Source organism: Eschscholzia californica, unplaced genomic scaffold (assembly GCF_041429995.1).
Source record: "Eschscholzia californica isolate CP2 unplaced genomic scaffold, dmEscCali1.0.p SCAF_1, whole genome shotgun sequence".
In the NCBI taxonomy this organism is placed as follows: Eukaryota; Viridiplantae; Streptophyta; class Magnoliopsida; order Ranunculales; family Papaveraceae; genus Eschscholzia; species Eschscholzia californica.
In genome coordinates, this window is record NW_028238198.1 from 41891713 (window position 1) to 41898971 (window position 7259).

Below are 7259 nucleotides of genomic sequence, written 5' to 3' on the forward strand. Positions count from 1 at the left end.
CCGTCCAATTGTTCACGTGTGCTTCCTAGAGCACATGCCGTGTTGCCTTTCATGATGTGTTCCTCCCATCTATACATCCGGGGGATGTTAGATGTAGGATCATATTTTGGATTGTGAACAGACACCCCAAGGTTGAAGTGTTCATCGATCCAGGCCTACCAATGATAAAGTGAAATACAAAATTGTTATTCACTACTCTAATAAAATAAATAAATCAATAAATAATTGAGACACAAAAATATATAAGATATTACATGAAATAAAGTAAGGTAATCATCTAATTGGTTTCCTCCTTTCGAAGCAAAACCAAGCTGTCTATAAAGATAGGCAAGCACCGCAGTTCCCCACGAGTAGGTCGAAATATCATCTAAGTTGTTCAGATAATGTAGATAGATAATCGGTACCTTAGTTGCACTTTTATCAACAAAAAAAGTACAACTAAATAGATGCAAGGGGTATGGCCGTGCAGTAGCATCTTCGATAAGGTCGGTATCCTCCTCTTCCGTCCCACTGCATTGCTGCCTCAACCACTTAAGCTCCACAGACTTAGATTTACCTAAGTGCAGTCTCACATCTTCCTAGCCTAATTGTAAATAACGGAAGACTAGCAATACGTCTGGATCTTTTGTCCCATCATCATCATCATCATCGTGCACATTTTCATCATCGGCCTTGGACAGAACAACGGGTTGACCTTCAATTGGAAGACCACAAATGGAATGCACATCCTCTAATGTGATCATCATCTCCCCGAACGGCATGTGGAAAGTATTTGTGTCCTCGTACCACCGCTCTGTAAATACCGATGTAACTTGACGTATGAATATTTGGCAATGTGGGTCAATCTTGTGTTCGGGACTTTATCTTTAACACTTTGACACTCAATTTCCAGGTCCCACCCATTCTTCTTCTCCAAAGGAGTACCCATAACTTCAACAGAGGCATGGTTGTGTAACTTCAGCACCGACCTCTCCTGAAAACAAAAAGTAATTGTTTTAGATTGATGATTAACAAAATTCCTATTATATATATATATATGCTAAAATTAGAAAATAATATTTGCTTACCGGTTTGTTCAAACTCGTGAAAGCAACATGATTCTTGAAACACGGTAGCAGCTTACGATCTGTCGGACCTCCAAATTACTGGTCCGAAAATGAAGATGACCCTCCTACTTCTGTTTATGTTGTTGAAACAGGATGCTCTTCCTCTGTAAGTTGGTTCTCATCTCTTTGTCTTCGTTGTTGCTTACGACCTCTTTCACTCACCGTCGGAGGAACACGTGATGCAATAATAACTTTTGAATAATACGTGGGGTACGTGATGCATAAGCGATAAATAATCAATATGCTTTCTTAGTCTAAATTGAATGTCCGCGTAATTATATACGTTAAAATTTTAATATATGCATATATCACTAGCAAAGGTCATTTAAATAAGAAAGAAAATATGATGAGAAACAAAATGAAAGAAAAATAGAAAAGATAAAAAAAAAATGGGTTTTTCCCTAATAGCCCCCAACTTTGTGACCGGTTTCCTACCTAGCCCCCTACTTTATCAAAATTACCAAGATGGCCCCCTTTTTTTAACTTACTGTTAAGTGTCCGTTACTCTCTCTCCTCCATCTCATCACCTCTCTCTGCCACCTCATCATCTTCACCGGCGAAGGTCGCCGACCGACAACTTTTCCGACCGGCGACCTTCAAACATAAAAAAAAAAGTTCATTTTTTCTCTCTCTAAAAAAGGTTTTTTTATCTCACCTCTCTCTCTCTCTCTCTAAGTACTCCGGCGAAGGGGGTTTCCCTTCGCCGGAGTCGGGTGAACCAGATCTAGAGAGAGGGGAGAGTTAAAATTTTTTTTTTTAGAGAGAGTGGAGAGTTTAATTTTTTTTTAATGTTTGAAGGTCACCAGCCGGAAAATTGCCCGGTCGGCGACCTTCCCCAGTGAAGATGATGAGGTGGCGAGAAGATGAGGTGGTAGAGATGAAGGATATATCCGTTCGGTCTGAAGGAGATGTCCTTCCGAAGGAGTGTCCTTCGACCAAGATGGCAATGCGATCAATTTGTCAGCTAGGATAACGATGACCATACTGTGAAGATCATCCAGTCCGGTCCAATTAGGGGTCGTAATGCTTTGCTAGAAGCCAACTACAATCGTCGGATCACTTCGGTGATTCGCGGCTAACATAGACCGGATCCTACAACGGGTTACACATAATAGTGGTAACTTGATCGGAGAGACTTGACTAGACGGGAACAGGCTAAAGATGGATTGGATCCAACTAAATAAGCCGAAAAGGTTCGAATGGAGATTCAGAACAATATAGAAAGAACCGGGCCTAAAAGAGGTGCCCGTAGCAAAGCTTTTTGGGCCGGCCATATGATGGCCGACCAAGGTAAGTGGGTCGGCCATGAAAAGCCCATAGTGGGCTGCGCTGGCCGGCCACACTAAAGGGAATAGGCAAAATACCCTAAAAGGGTATTTTGGTAATTATCTTTTCTGTGACCCGAAAATAGAAAGACCTAATTTGAATATGATTCTAATTAGGGTTTCTCTATATATATGGTCATTAGAGAATAAAAAAGGTGTGGATTTTTCTCAGGAAGAAAATCATACAGCTCTCTCTCTCTCTCTCTCTCTCAATATACAGCTAGTGGAGAGAGAGGATTGTAGAGAAAAAACTCCCGTTCTATCAATCTAGTCAAGAAGAAGAGTTCTTCTCAACCTTCTATTAAGTCCTAGCAGTCTGAAAGGAAGGGAGATCAAGTCAACCTACTCGGTATCTCAAGTAGAGGAGCGACAATTGGAGCTCTCGATCTTCACACGCGATTGGAAAGGTTCGTGGGAAAAACGCGATAGAGGTATTTTTCCTATTCTAGTTTATTGATTAGTTCATGCATAATCGATCCTGGTAATCTAGTGTTAACATATATGTATGTTGAGATTCCGCTTAGAACACTAGACAATTAGGTGTATTAGATACACACATAATCCAACAAGAGAGAGGCGATGAGTTGGATGAGAGAGGGGTGATGACTAGTCAACGGTGTTATAATGAAATTTGAAAAAGGGGGTCATCTGGGTATTTTTGATAAAGTAAGGGCTAGGCAGGAAACCGGTCACAAAGTTGGGGGCTATTAGGGAAATAACCCAAAAAAATATGTCACGGATTACCATATCCGTGACGGACTGGTATATCAGTCCGTTTTAGTCTCTTAGGTCACGGAATAGGAATGTGAAAAATCGGGGTTAATGTGAACAATACGAGTAATCCAAGACAAGCATTAGGAATAGTAAAGAACAATCAAGAACAGAACACAGAGATTTACGTAGTTCGGTTGGTGAGACCTACTCCACGGCGACAACGGCGCGATGATTTCCACTATGATAAGCAAACAAGTTTACACAAGAGATTCGTGAGATTGTGCTACTGATATCTCATTAGGGTTTAGTTTATATAGCCACTAAACCCTAATCCTACCGCCTCACCGACTCTCTCTTTACAACCGACATTATACACGGATACGCTAATACTAATAACCGACATAAGCCTAGCTTCGCATTCCAGCTCTGTCTCGGCGTCCTGCTTTGCCTCAGAGCATTGCTTCGCATACCAGCTCTGTCTCAGTAATCAGCTCCGCTAACGGGTCCAAGCTTCGGTAGGTTGTACCAGGTTCGATATCAAATCCATAATCGAGTCACTTCTAACAATTCTCCACCTTGACTTGAATATGCTCCTCTTGACTTAGATCTGCCACCATCATAGCTCAACGCCTCTGAGCCATCGTCGCTCTAGCCCTGCTAGGGCTAACATCTGAAAATCCCAATCAAGTCTAAGCAATGCTTAAACTTGAAAGTTGTAACTGCCTTTGTTAACCGCTGGATTCTCTGCCGTAGAAACCTTCTTCATCGTGATCTTTCCTTGTTCAATCACGTCCTTGATAAAGTGATACCTGACGTCAAGGTGTTTAGTTCTCTCATGATACATTTGATTTTTGGTTAAATGAATAACACTCTGGTTGTCGCAGTAGACCTCTGTTACCTCCTGCTCAGGCCCAAATCCCGAACTAAACCACTCAGCCATATTGCCTCCTTCACCGCCTCTGTTGGTGCCATGTACTCTGCTTCCGTTGTAGACAGCGCTACCACCGACTGCAACACTGCTTTCCAACTAATGGCACTCCCGCAGAGTGTGAACGTATAGCCCGTCAACGACCTCTTCCTATCAAGACCCCCCAAAAATCCGAATCTACAAATCCAACTACCGAACCAGAAGTCTCAGCCCTTCTGTCGTAAACCAAACCAAGCTCCGCAGTTCCTCCCAAATACCGCAGTATCCATTTCACAGCCTGCCAATGACCTTTCCCAGGTTTGCCCATTTATCTGCTTACTATACTAACATCATGTGAAATATCAGGCCTTGTGCACACCATAGCATACATAATGCTACATACTGCATTTGCATAAGGCACCCGAGACATGTACTCCGTCTCTTCATCAATTGTTGGTGACAGTTCCCCCGAAAGCTTGAAGTGTGCTGCCAATGGAGTACTGACAGGTTTTGCCCCAATCGTACCAAAACGTTCCAACACCTTCTCGATGTACGTTTTCTGAGACAAGAACAGTTTCCCACCAAATCTGTCTCTCCGATCTCCATACCCAATATCTTCCTTAAGGCGCACAAGTCTTTCATCTCAAACTCACCCTTTAACTGACCCTTTAATGTGGATTTCCGACATATCCTTGCAAGCTATTAGCATGTCATCCACATATAGGAGTAGATACACATAAGAACCATCCGATAGTTTCTTGTGGTACACACAACTATTATACCTAATTTTGTCATAGCCGTTTTTAACCATAAACATGTCAAAACGCTTATACCACTGCCTAGGAGACTGTTTCAGTCTATACAAAGACTTCTTCAGCAAACAGACCTGGTCTTCTTTCCCAAGAATCTCAAACCCCTCTGGCTGACGCATATAGATTTGTTCCTCCAACTCTGCATGTAAGAACGTAGTCTTAACATCAAGCTGCTCTAATTCCATATCATACAAAGCAACCATAGCAAGTATCACTCTAATAGAGCCATGTTTAACATTGTACTAAAGCAGCTCTGGTTCAGCTTCCTCAGCTTGCTTATCTACCTGAGGCCGAACCTCTTCCGGAGTGTCTATCTCAAACTCCACCTGCTCCCTATGATCTTCCTGCTCCACCGGTTTACCAACACCCTCCAGAGCATCTACAGGCGTTACCTTCTGAGTTACCATGGCTAACTCATCAAAAGTAACATCTCTACTTATGAGAAACTTCTTCGATTTTCCATCCGGATTCCACAATCGATAACCCTTAACTCTAGGCTCATACCCAAGAAATACACATTTCTTAGCCCTCGGATCAAGTTTACCTTCTTTAACATGTGCATAAGCCGAACAACCAAAGATCCTCAAGTTCTCATAATTACCAGGATAACCAGACCATACCTCATTAGGAGTTTTACACTCAATAGATGTATAGGGTGAAATATTTACCAAATACGCTGCCGTGTTTATTGCTTCAGCCCAAAACACCTCCGGGAGCCCTGCATTCGAAAGCATACAACGAGCTCGTCCCAATAGAGTTCTGTTCATAAGTTCCGCCACCCCATTCTGTTGTGGGGTCTTTCTGACCGTATGGTGTCTCACTATCCCTTCGTCTACACAGAACCTTTTAAACTCGTTTCCACAAAATTCCATGCCATTGTTAGTCCTCAAGTGTTTGATCGATTTTCCAGTCTGCTTCCCGATCAAGGTCTTCCACTGCTTGAACTTGACGAATGCCTCATCTTTGCGTTTCAGTATGTAGACCCATACTTTCCTGGAAAAATCATCTATCAAGGTTAACATGTATCTACCCCCACTATATGAGCTGACCCGAAAGGGACCCCAAAGATCTAAATGGATGTAATCCAGAGTTCCTTTGGTATTATGAACCACTGTACTGAACTTTACCTGACATTGCTTCCCGAAGACACGATGTTCACAGAATTCCAGTTTTCCAACCTTCTGCCCACAGAGTGAACCCTGCTTGCTCAGCATAGCCATCCCCCTTTCACTCATATGCCCTAACCGCATATGCCATAGCTTGGTAGTCTCAATTTCCTTGTCTGATGATGACACCGCTACAGATCCGGTAACTGTGTTACTCTGTAGCACATATAGACCATTCTTTTTCAACCCCTTCATAACTGTAAGACTCCCCTTAGAAACCCGAAGAAAACCACCTTCACCAACATATTTGCAACCATTATCATCCAGAGTTCCCAAAGAGATTAGAATCCTCTTCAAATCTGGAACATGTCTGATGTTTGTTATAGTCCTCACAACACCATCGTGCATCTTGATCTGAATAGCACCAATTCCAATCACCTTACAAGGAGCGCCGTTTCTCATTAACACCTTACCGCCATTAATGACTGTGTAAGTAGAAAACCATTCCTTATGAGGACATACATGGAATGTACAACCAGTATACAAAATCCACCTATCTTCTGCGAAGCAGGCATTGATCGCCAGAGCCATAGCTTCATCACATTCTTCAATGATTGCCGAGACACTACCATCATCTTCTTCGATGGCTGCTGCCTCTGTCGGCTTCTTCCTAAGCTCAGGACAATTCCTTTTGAAATGCCCCTCCTTCTTACAGTTAAAGCATCTGTACTTCTTAGGTTTCGATTTAAACCGAGAACGACCCTTCCCATCGACCACATGCTGCCATCTTCCCCTTACAACCAAACCATCACCTGAATTGCTTTCTTCCATTGACCTTCGCCTCAACTCCTTCGAGTTCAATGCTGCTTTAACATCCTCAAAGGTTGTAGTTGTTTTTCTAAACATAAAAGAATCAACAAAGCTTTCATATGATGGTGGCAGGGATGCAAGCAATAGTAATGCCTTATCTTCTTCTTCGAATTTGACATCTATGTTTGCCAAGTCTAAGAACACTCGGTTGAGTTCATCCATATGGTCTCTCAACGATTCCCCTTTTAACATCTGTAAACTAAATAATTTCTTCTTTAGATACAAACGATTAGTTAGAGATTTCGTCATATACCTTGTCTCCAGCTTACTCCATAGCCCATCGGTTGTAATTTCCGTCGCTACTTCCCGCAAGACCTCATTACTCAAACAGAGCAGAATCTGACCATGAGCTTTCTCCATGAGATCTTCATTCTCTGCTTCTGAAAGTGATTCAGCGAGTGCAGCCTTCCCATTCAACG